This window comes from Mesocricetus auratus, unplaced genomic scaffold (genome assembly GCF_017639785.1).
Source record: "Mesocricetus auratus isolate SY011 unplaced genomic scaffold, BCM_Maur_2.0 Super-Scaffold_100009, whole genome shotgun sequence".
Classification (NCBI taxonomy): domain Eukaryota; kingdom Metazoa; phylum Chordata; class Mammalia; order Rodentia; family Cricetidae; genus Mesocricetus; species Mesocricetus auratus.
Window position 1 is genome coordinate 44,028,170 of NW_024429193.1, and position 18,975 is coordinate 44,047,144.

The following is an 18,975-nucleotide window of genomic DNA, read 5'->3' on the forward strand; positions in this document are numbered from 1 at the left end:
CATTTCCACCTGTTTCATCTTTGAGGGAAGGTGTAGTTTTATGTGTTGTATGGACAGGTTCGTGTCACATTTCAGCTGCATTACAGTGTTTTCTTCAACCCAGTGAAAATTCCCTCATACCTCACACAGGAATAATGATTGGGAAGATTCAGTTGGTGAAAGAGTAGAGAGAGAGAGAGCAAGGAAAGGAATACCTTGTTTGAGGGAACCACTATGGGGTTAACAAGAAACCTAGCAATAGGGAAATTCCCAAAAATCCACAAGGATGACCCCAACTAAGAATCTAAGCAATAGTGGAGAGGGTACCTTAACTGTCCTTCCCTACAATGAGATTGATGACTGACTTAAATGTCATCATAGAGTCTTTACCAAGTAGCTAATGGAAGCAGAAGCAGAGATCCACAGCTAAGCACCTAGTGGAACTCCTGGAATCCAGCTGTTGCAAGGGAGGGATGATGAGCAAATTGGTAAAGACCATACTGGGGAAACGCACAGAAACAGCTGCCAAGCAAGTGGGGATTCATGGACCTCAGTCTGACAGCTGAGGAGCCTGCATAAGACTGAATTAGGCCACCTGAATGTGGGTGAGAGTTGGGGGTGGGGCTTGGTCATTTATGTATTTATCCTTAGTGCATGTACTGGCCTTTTGGAGCCCATCCCTATGGAGAGATACCTTACTCAGTCTAGATAAGGAGGAGGGGCGGTTTGTCGTACCTCAAATGAGGTGACAGACTTTGATGATTCTGCCATGGCAAGCATCACCCTCTCTGAGGAGTGGATGGAGGTGGAGTGGGGAGTGGGAGCACGGCAGCGAGAGGGAACTGGAATTGGTATGTAAAATAAAATGGTTTAAAAAATTAGGTGTCAGTAGAGTTCTCCTCTTCATAGGTACAGTCTACCATTTTTTCTTAGTGATGAGAGTGAGTTCTGGCTGCGCAAAGGTAAGACTCCATGATGCCAGAACTGTGGAGTCCTTACAAGCTAGTGTTTCAGCAACTGGTCCTCTGAGCCCTTGCAATAACTTTACAGAATGAGATAGAAATTTTCTTCTCTCTAATAAAGACTAGCCTTTGCATTGGCTCTTCCAATAAAAAGGAAACACATTGCAACTTTAAGTTTCCACTTCTGATGATAAAACAGTCAATGCATAATTATTTAGAGCATACATTTACACGCTAAGGAATACAGAAGTAAAAAAATCCCATCAGCATTCCATTCTGCATTCTAAATGATAACATCCATGACCCCTTGAATTTAAGGTACTTGAGTATAATGGACCAGTGTGAAAGCTAACATTGAAATTTTGGGGCTTTATCCCTTTTTGAGATAAAGTGAAATTTTGAAGAAAAGAATCACATTGGTAGTCAAATGTTATTTTTTTCTCGTGAATACAACTTGATCATTTCTCAAATTTCATGATGAGAAAATATGAGGATAAAAACAAGCATATGGTAAATACAAAATTATATCAAAGTAAACATGCAAATACTTTCCATAAATGAAATATTTCTGTTTTGTTGCTTATAGATAGACATGGGTCCAAAAGTGAAATTAATGAAAATGTATCATAGAAGTTGTTACATGGTGAAATGAACAAATGGTGAGTATGAAAGAAAACCTAGATAAAATTTTTAATTATGTGCGAAGAATTCTGAAGTCTCAATCACTTTTGAACACAAACAATTCAGAAAAGAACTGTACTCAAGGTTATTAAATAGTCCTAATCACCCATGTGTATACTCACTATGCTGTGTTTACTGTAACCACCACTCCACAGCTAAAAATGATACCCAGTATTTTTTCTTCTGCCCATAATATGGCTGATACGACAATGTACTATTTCTGCTAAAATTTTATGATGAAAAATCCAACATGTGTAATGACATGCACAGTAGACTGCCCATTCCTCTGCTTTAGCATTCAGCATTTTTAAATTTAGCTTCACATATTGCCATCACTCATCTTGTCCGTGCTCTTGTAATTTGAACTAAATGTGACAGAATGTCATTTTCAGTGCAAGAATCATTCAGTGGTGCAAACAATCGCAAATACAATGTCTTATTTCATTATTTGAAACTTCTAGGGAACCCCTCACATTGCAGTAATGCACCCATATGAAATGTAAAAAATGTTTTCAGAAAACATGCCAGTTGATTACAATAAGTGTTTATCAGTATTAGTTGCTGGATTGGAAAAATGTCTGGATTTCAAAATAACTCTCTACATGTGCTATTCATTAGTGGAAACGTAGATTATACAAAGTCAAAAGGAAATATATGTGAAGGATGTGGGAAAATGAACAGACTAAGCAAACACTGAGCACTGGCACAGGAATCCGTAGTCACAGACTGGAATGCTCATAGGCTTCACATCATTGCAGCTTTTGCTTTAATTGCCAACCGATTTATTTCTAAATGATAGAAAACACAGCTGTTAACAGCTTCATAATTTAAAATTTATCAACACCTAATAATCACTGGAATGGTACCAATTCCAGTAACCATCAGCTATGGCCAAAAGTGAAATGAAGTAATTTAAGCATGGAGATGCAAAAGTCAAGTAGCTGAACTGGAAAGATGTAGTTTCTAGAGAGGCTCAAAGAAGGAGACATGGTAGAAGCAATTGCACACTGATTCTCTATGACAACCCTGAGTCTTAAATCTCTGAGTTCCATAGCTTCTGAAATAAAATCTCCTTGAACATACATGTTGCTTTCCGGGTTCCAATATGTGTATTGTAAGTAGTTTGCTACTTTGGAAGGTCAGGAGAAAAATATAAATAAGTAATACGATGTCCTGCAATAGGAATCTATCCAAAGTTCAAGAATATAGTGTGACATTTTTGAGCGTACATTTTAAATTGACAGGCCATTAATATGAAATTTTAATAAGGGTAGAAATAAAAAGCAGGTGGTTTCAGTTCACATTATATGTATCTCAGCTGTGTTGTCATACTGACGTTATGGCAAAGCGAGTTGAGCTAAAGAACAAGACAGGTTTTGGGTGAAATTGGATAGAGTGTCTGAATGATATTATTTCACATTTTTAAATTCCCTGGATTATTGTTCCATTTTAAAATTCATTTTTTGTAGGCCTAATGCTTTTAATGGAGCCTAGAAATTTAGAATTTTTAAAGTTATCACCTTGAAATTCCCAAATAAATCATATCTTTTAAAAATATTATTAAACTAATGAGTGAGGTAACCCTAAGAAAGACAAAATGGTATGTGCTCAATCATAAGTGGATATTATACGTAGAGCAAAGGATAAGTTATTTCTTAATGGAATTGCTTTGTCATTATTCTGTGGTAAGTGAATATATCCTGCTGTGATAAAAAATCATTCCTTTGATTTTTGGACTCTTAATTATTTCTTTATTTTTTAAATATTTTGGTGTAGAAATTTCAGTCACACTATAGGTAGAGAAGATGACATAATGAACCCTTTTGTACCATTGCTCGGCTTCAGTAATACCTCCATACAGGTTAATTTCGAGAAAATTTTCAGCATATATCTCAACTATAATGATTCTTTTCTTTTAAATGTTACTATATCACGTCAAACTACTAAATTATTTCTGTTGTTATTATTTCTATTCTTTTGAGATATGTCTTGCTGTGGGTAGCTCAAGTTGGCTTGGATCACATTATGTAGGCTAGTCTGAGTTCCAATTCTCAGAAATCTTTCTCCCTCAGACATCAGAGTATTGGGGTAAAAGTTGTAAGTCACCATATTTGGTTTTAAAAATGTTAACGTTTTCCTATTTTTATTGAAAATATATTGTCATATAATATGTCATATGACATCTCCCCTAAATCCTCCATGTTTCAATAGTATGAAATATTTGATTACCAACAATTCATCAATTTAAAGAAGTTTTGGTCTCTTAGACATTCATATGTTAAAGCCCTATTCCCATTTTGATGGCATTTGGAGATTCATATTAGAGAGATTAATGGATCATGATAGTGAAGTCTTTGTGATGGTCCTAGTGGTGATGGTTGTGATATGGCAAGATCTCAGAAAGGTAACTTCATGTTTGACTATCCATCATGTGAGGTGGGGCCTTATGCAAGCCAGCCACAGCTCTTACCAGACAAAAAATCATTTTGATCTTTGCTTTTAGGATTCTCAGTCAGAACTGTGAAAAAAAATTTCTTGCTTAAGTTGTCTTTTTCATTTTTGTTATAGCACCCAGGATTAAAAAAGACAGAATATTTTCTACAGTTGAATCAAAAATAAATAGGTCTCATGATTAGGGTATAAAATCCCCATAAATGAGTCATGTGATGAAGGCTTCACTCCAGCTAATGATGTTATTAAAAAGCAACTGAATTACAAAGGCACTGAAGTCACTGATTAATTAATCAACTGATGTGTTCCTAATGAATATGTTATTAGTAGGTGGTCCTGTCTAGGGAAAATAGATGGTTAGGGGTATGTTGTTGACTTTTACCCTTTTCACTTCCTGTCTTATAGTTTCTGTTTTGTTTTCCAAGACTGAATTTATTTTATTTAAATTAGAAACAAGCTTGATTCATATGTCAATCCCAGCTCCCTCTCCATCCCCATCTCCCCTGCCCCCCCACTAGTACCCCAGCTCTCCATCCAATCCCTCCTCTGATCCCCAGTGAGAGTGGGGTCCTCCATGGGGGATCCCTAGAGTCTGTCATTTCATTCAGGGCAGGACCTAGGCCCTCCTCGAAGAGTTCAGGCTGAGACAACATCCCTCATTGTGGTATGGGCACCCAAAGTCCATTTGTATGCCAGGGATACATACTGATCTACTACCAAAGGCCCCATAGATTGCCTAGGCCTCCTCACCGACACCCACATTCAGGGGGTCTGGATCAGTCCCATGCTGGCCTCCCAGCCATCAGCCTGGGTTTCAAGAGCTCCCACTTGTTCAGGTCAACTGTTTCTGTGGGTTAAACAATCCCAGTTTTGACCTCTTTGCTCATCATTCCTCCCTCTCTGTCACTAAGTTCCAGGAGTTCAGTTCAGTGTTTAGCTGTGGGTATTTGCCTCTGCTTCCATCATTCACAGGATGAAGGCTCTAGGATGACGGCATATAAGGAAGTCATCAAACTCATTATCAGGGAGGGGCATTCAAGGTAATCTCTCTACTATTGCTCAGTTTGCCAGATGGTCTCATCCTTGTAGATGTCTGGTAATCTCACTAGTGCCAAATCTCTCATCAAACCTATAATGACTCCCTCTATTATGGTATCTCTCATCCTGCTCTCCTCTATTCTTCCTCCGACTGAACCTTCCTCCTTCCCCATGTCCTCCCTCCTCGTCTTCTCCTCCTCTCTTTTTCCAGTCTCCCTTTCCACCCCAAGCTTCAAATCTGCTCAGGAGATCTTGCCTCATTCCCCTTCTCTGGGGTACCGTGCATATCTCTCTTAGGGTCCTACCTGTTTCCCAGACTCTCTGGCAGTGGGATTGTAAATTGGCACTCCACTGATCCATGTCTAAAATCCATATAGGAATAAGTACATACCATGTTTATCTTTTTGTAATTGGGTTACCTCACACAGGATGGCTTCTTCTAGATTCCTCCATTTGCCCTCAAATTTCAAGATTTCATTTTTTTTACTGAATAGTACTCCATTGTGTAAATGTACCACATTTTCTCTATCCACTCTTCAGTTGAGGGACATCTAGGTTGCTTCCAGGTTCTGGCTATTACAAATAATGCTGCTATGAATATATTGGAACAGATGTCCATGTTGTATGAATGTGCATCTTTTGGATATATGCCTAAGAGTGGAATTTCTGGGTCGTGTGGTAGACTGATTCTCACTTTCCTGAGGAATCTCCATACTGATTTCCAAAGTGTCTGTATGAGTTGCCAGTAGTGGAGTAGTATTTCCCTTTCTCCACACCCCCATCAGCATATACTGTGTTTTTGATTTTAGCTATTTTGACAAGAGTAAGATGGCATCTCAGAGTTGTTTTGATTTGAATTTCCATGATGGTTAGGGATGTTGAACACTTTCTTATATGTCTCTTAGTCATTTTAGAGTCCTCTATTGAGAATTCTCTATTTAGTTCTGTAACCTACTTTTTAGTTGGATCCTTTGGTGTTTTGGAGACTTGCTTCTTGGGTTCTTTGTAAATTTTGAAGATCAGCCCTCTGTCAGATGTGGGGTTAGTGAATATCTTTTCCCATTTGTGGACTGCCTTTTTGTCTTGTTGACTGAGTCCTTTGCCTTCCAGAATCTTTTCAGTGTTAGGAGGTCCCATCTATTAATTGTCAATCTCAGTGTCTGTGCTACTGGTGTTATGTTCAGGAAGCTGTCTCCTGTACCAATTCGTTCAAGGGTACCACCCACTTTCTCTTATAAGAGGTTCAGTGTGGCTGGATTTATGTTGAGGTCTTTGATCCATTTGGGCTTAAGTTTTGTGCATGGTGATAAATGTGGTTCTATCTGCTGTCTTTTACATGTCAGCATCCAGTTACTCCAGCACCATTTATTAAAGATGCTTTCTTTTTTCCTTTGTATAATATTAGCTTCTTTGTCAAAGATTAGGTGTTCATACATGACTGGGTTCATATTTTTTTGTGTGTGTGAAGTCCTGGCTAACCTGGTAGCCACTACGAAGAATGTGTTTTTTAGTAAATTCCTAAAAATCTTCATTCCTCAGGCTATTGAGTGCTTGATGTAGTCATAATTTTTGTGTAATTTAGTATTTGTTTGATTATGTCCACTAAACCCCTTAATAGGATATTCATTCTTATGTATTTGTTAATCAGATTAAGTGTAGGAGAATTCATATTCTTATTTCACCTCATTCAGTCATGATGTGGCCATGTCACTTCTGTGCCTTCTTTAATTTTTCTTTATGATTATTTTGACAACAGGACATAGGAATTTTACAAACTTCTGTTACTTCTAGATACTTTATGCTAATTGGTGCTACATTAAATAAACTCACAATTTGAATATGGATTTTAATAGCTTTCTTATCCAATTTCTCTCCCCACAATATTATTTTAATATATTTTTACCACATCTTGTCAAATTTAAACCTGTTCCTAAAGGTCATAAATCTATTCATAATAAGCACTGAAGCAGTCATCATGGGGCCTGCATGGGTCTGGACCAGTTTCTGTGTGTATGTTATGACTGTCAGCTTGATGTTTTTGTGAGGGTCCTAACAGTGGGAGTGGATGGATATATCTCTGATATTTTTAGTGCTCTTTAGATTCTTTGCCTTCTACTGGATTGCCTTGTTAAATCTTCAATAGGAGGGCTTTTGCCTTATTTTAGTGTATCGTGTTTTGGTCACTTTGGCTGTTTTCTCTTGGATGCCTACTCTTTTCTGAAAAGCAAACAAAGGGGAGAGAATCTAGGGAAGAGGGAAAGTGTGGTAGGTGGGGAACTAGGAGGAATGGAGGGAGGGGAAACTGTGGTTGGAATATATAAGAGAAGAATCTGTTTTCAATAAAAAGTATTTTAGCACGTTAGCTTTTCTTTCTATTTTATTAGGATATATTTGAAATATTATACATTTTTTTCAATGTAATGAATTGACATACACATACCATGAAATGATTATAGTTAAATTAAAGGGCTTAACACACCAATCATCCCAATTAGTTACTTTAAGAAGTATCTTCATATCTTTAAAATATGAAAACTTGCTAACATATAAAACATCAACTGTTTATATAATATAGCTTGAATTTTAAAGAAACCCTGTAGAAGCAATGATAAAATCCCTTGTAAGACTGCCAATTGCCTTCAATCCAAATTCTGAAGAAAGTGCTTCATCATAAACTATGTATAAGTACATATCAGTAGGTTGTGTCCTAAATATCAGTCTCTGGAGCCATTCAGAAAGAGTGTTGAATGTTCTTTAAACTGCGGCACATGGAGCATGTGACAACTTAATCTGCTTTGAGAAAATCACAGGCAAGTTTTGCAGACACAGTAATCTGATACAGAGCACCTGTAAAGTGTCTATGAGAAATCTAGAACTAGGGAAATCTCTAGGGCTCCACAAGGATGATCCCAATAAAGAATCTAGGCAATAGAGGAGAGGCTACCTTAAATGCCCTTCCCCTATAATGAGATTGATGACTACCTTAAATTCCATCCTAGAGCCTTCATCCCATAGTTGATGGAAGCAGAAGCAGAGATTCACAGCCAGTTGTAGAGAAGAAGGAGTGATAAGCAAAGGGGTCAAGATCATGCTGAGGAAACCCTCAGAAACAGCTGACCTCATCAAGTGGGAGTGCACTTACTCTAGCCTCACATCTGGGAAACCAGCATAAGATCAAACCAGGCCCTCTGAATGTGTGTGTCAGTTGGGGGGACATGGACAGTCTATGGGGTCTCTGGCAGTAGAACCAGCATTTATCCCTAGTGCATGAATGGGCTTGGGATCCCATTCCCTATGCAGGGATACTCTCTCAGGCTAGATACATTGGGAAGGGCCTAGGTCCTGCCCCAAATGATGTGGCAGATTTTGATGATCCCTTTGCGAGGCATCACCCTCTCTGAGGAGTGGATGGGGGTTTGGTGGAAGGGGGGATGGGAATGGAGGAAGGGGGGATGGGAGGACAGGAGGAAGAAGGAACTGGGATTGGTATATAAATTAAGATTTTTAATTTAAATGAAAGTTAATTAAAAATGCCATATTGGGGGGAAAAAGCAGTCTCAGGAAAGTAGAAGCAGTCTAATGTGAAATGGTGTCTGCTATCATGCAGGAGGGCACGTCACTTGGACTAGGTGCTGCCTGGATTTCTTATACAAGAATAAAAAGAAAAGAAAATTGTATTTACCTATATGTATAATAATATAGTACAGTAAATATGTAAGCTAATTACATAGTTAATCATTATTATTATAAATGCATATAATTGTACATAATCTGGACAATAACTCTCTACAGCTGGCAGCTGAAGAGGCTTCATTACATCAATAGTGCCAGGAACATGTGAGTTATAGGATACACTATGGCATTAGGAGAATTACAACAACACTGATTGTTGGGAATTTCATAATCTTATGAGATATTAACTTTATAGTTATGCTATTTACTGAAACTACCTAACATCTTGTGACTGAATTAAAAGTTAAATTTGGCAACACTTAAGGTAACAAAGTGAGGATTGTCTCAAGGATGTATGGTTGATGCACTATCTTAAAATCAATCAGTCTAGTATACTTTATTATAAAATATTAAGAAAAATCACATAGATATTTATATTAGTATAGAGAATTCACTGGTGGAATTAAAAATCTAAGACAAAATCACTAAGGAAATAAAAAGAGATGGGAAGATAGGGAGAAATGATATAGTTATATTTTGATTTTAAAAATAAAATATTATATGGGGAGCAACACAACTTGATAAGGTCCAGTTCCATGCAGTTAGAAGTTTTCTGTCTTTCTTGTCAGTTCCCACAGTCACTTATGAAATAACACTGCAGCTTAATATCAAACATAATTCTTTGACCAATGGATCAGATATATTGCTGGCTAGCTCTCTCTTATAATCTATGTATTGCCACAAGGCTTACTGGTAAGGCTCCAGGAGGTTATCTCAAAGTTGTTTTGATTTGCATTTCCCTGATGGCTAAGGATGTTGAGCGCCTTCTTAAGTGTCTCTTGGCCACTTTAGCCTCCTCTATTGAGAATTCTCTATTTAGTTCTGTACCCCACCTTTTAATTGGATCCTTTGGTGTTTTGGAGACTTGCTTCTTGAGTTCTTTGCAAATTTTGGAGATTAGCCCTCTGTCAGATATGGGGTTAGTGAATATCTTTTCCCATTTGTGGACTGCCTTTTTGTCTTGTTGACTGTGATATTTTCTATTTTAAAAATGAAAGTTAAGAAGCCTGCCTTCTTTATACGTATGCAAGATGTTGGTAAATGTCTCAGGCCATGTAGAAAAGTAAGGAAATTCTAAAAGGGAAAGAAGGGATTTATAGATCACAAGGAAACAAAGGAAACTTCTTAGATTCTGATAAAATGATTTTCTGCAGTGAAAATCCCAAAGAATACATAAACAAATGCCACAATTAATACCTGTCTCCACAATATTACAGGATGTAAATTACAAACACACATACACAAAGCAAAAAGTGTTTTATTTTGTATTCCTAAGTCCTATCAATAAACAATAGTGACCAATATTTAAAATGTAATTCACAATCACTTTGAAAAGAAGGAAGCAAAACATGTCAAGTTCTTAAATGCTAACCTCTGCAAGGTGCTAATAAAAATGTTTTAGTAAACTGAAATAAGAAAATAAATCCTAAATTCATGCTGTAAGACTCAAAATAATTAATGATTTTTATCATCAAATTCATAAATAAATATAATGTAATTCCAGTAAAATATTTCATAGAAATAGATGAAATTATTATAAAATTTGTATAAGGCAAGTTAACAGAAATTGCTAAGCTTAACTTAGTAACAAAGAATGCACTAAGGTAATAATCAACTTGACCTCAAAACTCTTAAAATGCAGTACATTCAACAATATGCTATTGTCGTATTAAAAGGATAGACACAGTATCTATCCAATGGAATGCAATAAAAAAGATAGAAATATACCAGGCAAATATCCTTGGTTCATTAGTCAAAGGGTTGTAAGCACAAAAGAATAGAGAACACCTGGAGTATACATCAAATAGTGATGAAAGAATTTGATATTTATCTATTTAAATTTTAGGTAAAAGTGGATCTATTATCTAAATATGATGTATGAATCTGTAGAAATATCAGAAGTTCATTAAGTAAAGTCATCAGAATCTATGTTTTGACACATAGTTGCTAGACATAACAGCCAGTGCTCAATCCGTTAAAACATAAATTGATAAACTGGGCTTCCTCAAAATCAAAAGTGTAGATTCTGCCTAATACCTTGGATACTGAATATCCCTGTAGGGCCTATAGATTAAAGACATGTTCCCCAGAATGTAGCTATATAGGGCTAGTGGTTGTTTTGAGAAATTCAAACTAGTGATATATAATAGCTCACTTTGGATGGACATGCCAAGGGATTATATGACTCTTGTTTTTTCCCTTTCCTTCTTTGTTGCTTATGTTATTACTTTCCTCCCATCATAACCTTACCACATACCCAAAGCAATGGGTGACAACTGATTACTGTATAGTTGAATACTATGAGACGAATACATAATTGCTCTTTCTGTTAATTATCTTAGGTATTTTGTTATCATGAGGGAACATTACTACAAAAAGAGTTCCTGCTAAGACAATTAAGTTGGACTGAAGAGCTGGGTAGTGGTGGTGCATGCCTTTAATCTCAGTACTCGGAAGGCAGAGTCAGGCGGATCTCTGTGGGTTTAGACCAGCCTGGTTTACAACAATTAGTTCCAGGACAGCGTCCAAATCAACAGAGAAACCCTGTCTCAAAACCCACCCCCTCAAAGAAAAAAAGACGGGCTGAATAGTAGAAGGAAATACTTATGAACCTGTTATCAGGCAGCTTCTGTTATCTAAAACAAATAATATTTTAGATTGTCAAATATCAAAGGTTAAACATTAAGTGAGAAAAGACATGTAGAGTAATTTTGCCCTTGTGTCAAGGACAGGCAAAGAAGAACAAAGCTTTGATTGTCAAAGAGGTGCATATTGAAATCACAGTTAGATATTATTACATCTCTCTAAAATATACTGAAAAATTGTCAAAAAGGATAAAGAAAAATATGCACATATATGGAATATATAATATATAACATTTATATTTATCTATAATATATTTATAATTTTTATGTGTAACCTACAAAAATATATAAGTATATACCTTACAAAACTAATCATGCTATATTTCCCTAAGATCTAGCAATAAGAAGTTAGGCAATTCATTCTCCCAGAGAAAGGAAGATTGTCAAACAAACATGTGTACACAGATGCTTATATTATCTTTATCATTAGTTTTCCAAAACTGCCTACACCAGAGTGTGTGTCTATGAGAAAACAGTTAAATAAACTTCCACATGCATGGCATAGAATGTTACTTAGGAGAAAAAAGCTGTTAACTATTAACCAAGGAAACACCTTAAATAAACCTCCAGAACTATTTCAGTTAAAACTACATTCAGTTAAAAATACATGATATATAGAATAAAATTGGCCACTAATTTCCAGATGATTAAAGAGTAAAGAAACAACGTGGCTATAAAGGTGCTATGATTTGAAAAGTTTCATGTTTGTAACACTTATTCTGCACTTGGACACACATTATGGAGATTTTGAAGGCATTGATGGAAAGGTCTATTTGGGGACAGGAATCACCTGGAATGAGTCCTTGGTGTTTATTATTCCTGTGTTTATTCTCCTCCTTTTCTGCATTCTCTACACCAGTCTATCAACTCCTCGGCTCTGCTACTCAAAACTCTTCAAGCCACCATTTGCTTAGCCCAAATAAACTCTTGTCTCTTTAGTTGCTCACAATGACTCAAATGTCACGCATACAAGGGACCATTGTGGGGATATCAATAGACATGTTATGATTTTTCAGTATACTAATGTTAAAATTCTTTCTTCAATGTTGTCACATACTATCAGGAGAATTGGTATATAGGATATATGTGTCGTTTCTGCAACTGTATGTGAAGTTACAACCATTGCAAAAGTAAACGTTTAATTTAAACACTAACCATCTGGTAATTAGTAGCTTCTTTAATATTCTATGTTTCTATTTTTCAAGAAAGTTATATGAATGTAGTTTCTAACTCAGAATAGTTCTGGTGTTTATTTAGGGTATTTCCTAAATAGGTTTTCTTCAATTAAGCTTCTGTTTACAAATTAAAACTTATTCTATTGTTGTTTAACTTGTATAAAATTATGGTATGGGGAATGCTGTCATGCTATAACTTCCAGTTGTTCTTGTCCTTGATGAGATAAATGTGAAAACTATTTTTGGATCAGCAGAGGAATATCATTACTGAAGAGGATTGAATTTTTGTTTTCCCCATTGAATAAAGGTGAGAAAATGTGACTTCAATGAATTAGAAATGAAGGACATATTATATATTATACATAGAGAGCATAGCAGCCCCATTTTACTTAGTAAATATGTCAATGGAACCATAATAATTTAAATAATAAAATAAAATTCTTCTGGAGTTTTCTACTAAACTTGGGAATAAAACATACTATAAATTTCTATTGGCATCATAAAATAAATCAGCTTGATAATCTTTTCATAAATTACAGTTATAACTAGGTATTGTAAGAGATATTTGGGATTAATAACTTTAAGTATTTGGATTCTTAAATATATAACTCAGAATTAGAATTATTTACATACATTTTAAGGTTTCTGAAACCTGTTTCAAACAACAGATAGATGAATTAAATCTATTTCTACCATCTCTTCGTATACTCTCTTAGATCATTGATTTATGCTAAGAGATATAAAACAATCTTTAGACATAATAACTTTATTACATATGTTATAACTGCTTCCTACTCAAAATTAGTTTTTAGAGACAGTGAAATAGTGATTACATTATCTACTTAAATGATGTTTTATTAAATATATTTCAATAAGGTTTATTTTATTTTTATTTTGTGTAAGTGATTTTGTGTGTATGTATGTTAATCACATTCATACTTATAAAAATCTGTCACTGCTGTCCTCCATATGAGTGATTCTGTTGGTGAGGCTTTTCACTGAGGATTTTATTTTGATAATGAAGTTTTCATTTTTGGTGTCATTTCATTTAGTTTCTTTTTTTGCTTTTCTATTTCTGCTGAATTATAGAGTTATTAATGTTATTCTTGGCTTACAGAATGAAAATATGCAAACATATCACACATTTAAGGAATTCAGATACATAACAGATACCAGAACATATTGAATTGTATTATTAAGATAACCTGTTCTTGCTTATTCTCATCATATTTATTATTAAATAATTAACTCTGATGCTAAGACAAATAAAACTCTTTAACTTATTTTTAAGGCAGCTACAAATAAACACTGAATTTATTTCTATAACAAGTAAAATCATTTTTATGAATAAGTACACCCATTAGTAACACATTTACTTACAATGTTGGGAACCCCAGGTTCCAATCCTAGCACCTAATAAACTGAGTGTTGTGATATCACGAAGTGAAAGCAGGAGGACCATAAGTTCAGAACTGCAAGGTCAATTTATTCTATGTCACTTGTCAGGCTAGCTAAGTATAATATGTTACTTCTTAACAAGGTGCCTATATATATACATATATATATATATATGTATATATATACATTTATATATTATTTGACATTGAATAAAGTCTTCAAATAGACTTTATACTGTAATGCCCTTTAAGAATCTATGCATTAACTCCAGAGAAGCTTGAATCCTCTTCTAGAAACAGATGGAAGCAGAAGCAGAAATCCACAACTAACCAATGGGCGTAGCTCCTTCAGTACAATCGACAAGAGGGAGGAGCAAAAACATGAAAAATGACTGTTTTTATGTAGACTAACCTAAAACATAGAAAATTGAAAATTTTTTATTTAAACAGTACTTTACAAGATACACTAGGCACACACATTAAAATGTGTACCAAATATTAATGGAATATTCTAGTGTGGATTGTCACATTATTTTGTCAGTTTATACAGCAAAACATTGTAACGATATTTGTCACAAGAATGCATTTTTCTAAGATTATTTTGCTTAAGATGCGTCACTAGATTATATGAATATAAAATAAAACAGCACAAATCACCCTGCTATGAAACCAAATTCACTTGAAGTTGAATGTCAATTTGGTAGCAGAGTGTAGTGATAAAATGTCCTTGAGTACTCTCCACTTTTTAAAGTAAAATTAATTCATATTTAATAATCCCATTTCTTTGACTTCATGATATTATCTTTAACACTGATTTATTTTATAGTCACAATTTTTAACAAAACATATGTTAAAAGAAAAACATATTATATACTTATAATGAGGTTTCAGAAAATTGTGACATTATTTAAGCTGAAAATGATTAAATTATCAATCAGCTATATATGTATACCAGGATGTCTGGCTTTTTTGTGAGTTAATTAACACTGTTTCACAATGGTAATTAATGTGATAATGACCTATATTAGGTATATAGGTCAACAATTCATTTGTGGACTTAACAGAAATTTGTCTACCTGGTATTCCATTAAAGTACATTTCTTTTCTAGGAAAACCCCACTAAATCATCAGAAATTACATTTGTACTATACTCATATATTAATCATAAAAACAAAAGTATTAAACTACTCGTATTCTAGGACAATATATTGTCAATTGTATTTTCCACTTAATGAATCATTTTTCAAATAAATTAGGAGTTATCTATTGTCATGCAATAACTCATTCTGAACTTTAACACCAATTATTTCTGATGTTTCTGTGTGTTGGTGGGGTTCAACTGGTTGACTTTTCCGCATTACTCACACTAAATGGATAGATGTAGGAGTGGATTACTCAAGAACCAGAAAGATACATAACATTTTTCTGTAATCCACTCTTTTTATGTCTTCAAATAAACTGTACTTTCAAAATAGTTATGTGTAACATGTAGTATAATTGCTAGCTAAATTGGGAGGGAAAATCAGCGCTTTATACTGTAATGCCTTTTAAGAATCTATGCATTAACGCCAGAGAAGCTTGAATCCTCTTCTAGAAACAGATGAAAGCAGATGCAGAAATCCACAACTAACCAATAGGCATAGCTCCTGCAGTATAAGCGACATGAGGGAGGAGCCATAATATGAACAAAGGAGTCAAGACCATAATGTGGAAACCCATAGAATCAGCTGTCTCAAGCTAGTGAGCGATCACTGACTCAGGCCTGACAAATGGGGAATATGCATAAGACCAAACTAGACTCCCTTAACATAGGTGACAAGGAGGCCACTGGCAGTGAATCCAAGATCTAACACTAATGCACAAACTGACTTAGTGGGTCCCATTCTGTATGGAGATATACCTTGCCCCAGCCTAGACACAGGAGTGTGAGGGTGGTCCTGCCTCAACTAGATGATGGGACACACTTAGCAGACTTCCTAGGAGAGGCCTTACCCTCTCTGTGGAGCAGATGGGAGGAGTGGGGAGTGGAGGGAGTGGGAAGAAAGGAGGGAAGGGGAACTGGGATTGGAATGTAAAAGTAAATTAATAAAAATAATGTATGCATATTTAATTTCATTTATTTTTCCAGACTTTTTTCTTTTCTCTTTGATAATTTAAGGCTTAATTTGTGTTTTATTTTCTTTTAAAATATTTATTAGTTTTAATTTTGTGTCTCTGATGTGCGCCTGAGTGTGTGTATGCGTAATATATGGGTATGGAAACCTGAAGAAGTCAGATGGGGAATCAGATACCCTCCATCTGGAGTTATAAATCATTAAAAACTGCCCTGAGGGAAGTGGAAACTGAACCCAAGTCCTCTACAAGAGTAGTAAGGAATCGTAACAATGGAGAATTATCTCCACCCATAAATTGTTTGAGGTATTCTTTTCTTACTATAGTTAAAATAATATAATAATAAATCATATAGTATAAAATTTTCTCTTAATATTGCGATTGGTATACCAGATAGACTGTTCTCACTATAATTTGGTTGAAGCATATCCTTATTTTCACTTACATTTATTTGATCCATTGAGGAACAACAGTGTTTTGCTTAATCTCCACAATATTTACAAACATCCAGCTTCTTTATTTATTATAGATTATAATTGATACAATTGTGATTAGAGGAGATACACTACATAAACAGTATTTTTCAGTTTGTTGAGGTGTGTCTCTCTGAGTTTTACTGAGTTCATTTAGTAAAGTAAAGCTTATATATAATCATTTGTTTAGGGCTGACCACTTGTGATTGGGTAACCTACAAAAGGGCTTGTCCCTGGAGAAAACTGCTTTCTGTCTTCCAGCAGCTGCTATTACCTGTAGCTCTTCATCTAGCAACAAAACCCTGTGAAACCTCTCTCATCCATCCTGTCATGTTAACTTGGACCTCACTATGCTGATCTTGTTTAGGTAACCATATTTTTAAGGTTTTACGTGTATAGTTTAATTAAAGTTAAGGAGCTGGAGAGACAGTTCAGAGGTTAAGAGCACTTGCTAAATACTCAAGAGGACTCACATTTGCCTGCTAGCTAGCACCCATATAACAAGCTCAACATCCTACACACAACTATAATCACACACCCAATGTAGGTGGATATAAGAGAACCAGTGGGTCTTTCTGTCTTCTGGCATAGCAGAGAACAGGAAGCCTAGCACAGAACATAGGAATCCCTGGTTCTAAGAAAGACCTTACTTCGGAATAGGCAGAGGAGGATAGAAAGGAACATGAGGCACCCTCTTCTGGTCTCTACATGCATACAGAGAAGTGCACGCACTCACACAAACTCACACATATCCACAAACATGAAGAAACCATTCTTAAAATAAAAAAATTTGAAATGATGTTGTGAATGTTGATGAGTTTTATATGATTGATGGTGGTTGGAGTTCCTGTAATTATGAAAATCCCATGGTATTTAACATAGAAAATGATTCTGAAATATTAGTGCAATGAAAAAAACATACAAAATCCTAGATAGACCTGTAAGTTTATAATAGAGGTAAATATCATTCATCATTTTCTTTGAATAGATAGTATTGCTTTCCAGGAAACCATATCTTTACTGTCAGTAGAGATAGAAAACATTAAGAAACTGATAGACAATCACATAGAAGTTGTCATTTTTGCTGTTGAAAATTCTCCAAATTGCACTTCAAGAAGAGATCCAGTGACAACACTGTGTGCACACTTTCAGAAAACCAACATTAAAACACATCTGCAGCAGCTATGGGTAACCTTTCCTAAGACAAGAACAGAACTATCTCCTGCTCAGATCAAACAGCTAATGCAGAACCCTCCTGCTGCCGTTGTTCATATGTTTGGGAACAGGTCATGGTGGATAACCCTGATTCTGAAAAATTAATTTCCGTCTCAATGGTGGTTTTCAAATATCTGCTTCGAAGACTGAAGGTTCAAGATTGGATGACTGAGCAACATCAGATCAAATTAGGTATCATAGCGAAGATCGTAGCAAATAGCAAAAGAATAAAACTGCAACTGCAGCCAAAATAGCACAATACAAAGGGAAACTCATGGATCTCCCCTAGGGAACCTTACAGGTTTTAATCAAACAAGAAATTCAAAGGAAGAGTGGCTATGCTACCCAGGCTGATAAAGCACAGTTGCAGGTTCAAATGGATGCTACACAGCGTGAACCAAATGCACCTACTCAGTTCAAATGTAGACTAAATGAACTGATGTCCCATGTCAGGATGCAGAATCATTTTGGAGCTGTAAAAGCCTGAAAAAAGGTATTGCATAGATATAGGCGATTACTTGAAACGAAACAAAACTGGAAGGCCTTAGTCATTAGATAAGCATCATAAAAGAATACTTAAAAGATATGAAACTGGCAGAGGGTGGATTGCATGAAACTATCCATACCAGAGTCAGTGTCTTTAGCTGACTCTTTACAAACTTGTTCCATGAGTTTATTAAATATGCCTTTTTGCTACATCAGGTCTTTCTTACAGTGGCCCATGGACAGGCGAACAGATCCTTTTTCTGGCTGGAATGCTTGAGGTTTCTGAGAAATTCCTGTCTAGTAAATCTGTAATGATACTACAAAGCTCTTCAAAGAGAATCTTCGAAAAATCTGTATCTAAAAACAGTATTTACTTAAGAAAAAAGCATACAATTACCCAAAGCATATGCACTGTTGTCCATTTTATAACACATTAAACATAGCCGCAGCATTAAATGATTAGTCTCCATTCTCTTTTCTATAGCACAAAGTGAAACATAATTACTTCTTAAATGGCAAAATAAACTGTAACTACATGGCTGTTGGAGACTTTGCTTAAGAGCGTAAATGAATTTCAATCTTTATATCTGTGATATCATCAGTGGGGAGTAAAGAAAATCCACAAATAT

General features: G+C 35.4%; 1 pseudogene; it reads left to right on the forward strand.

Annotated features, from left to right (window-relative positions):
* Nucleotides 1–748: 748 nt before the first annotated feature.
* LOC121142302 lies at nucleotides 749–18,508 on the forward strand (annotated as a pseudogene).
* Nucleotides 18,509–18,975: the final 467 nt, after the last annotated feature.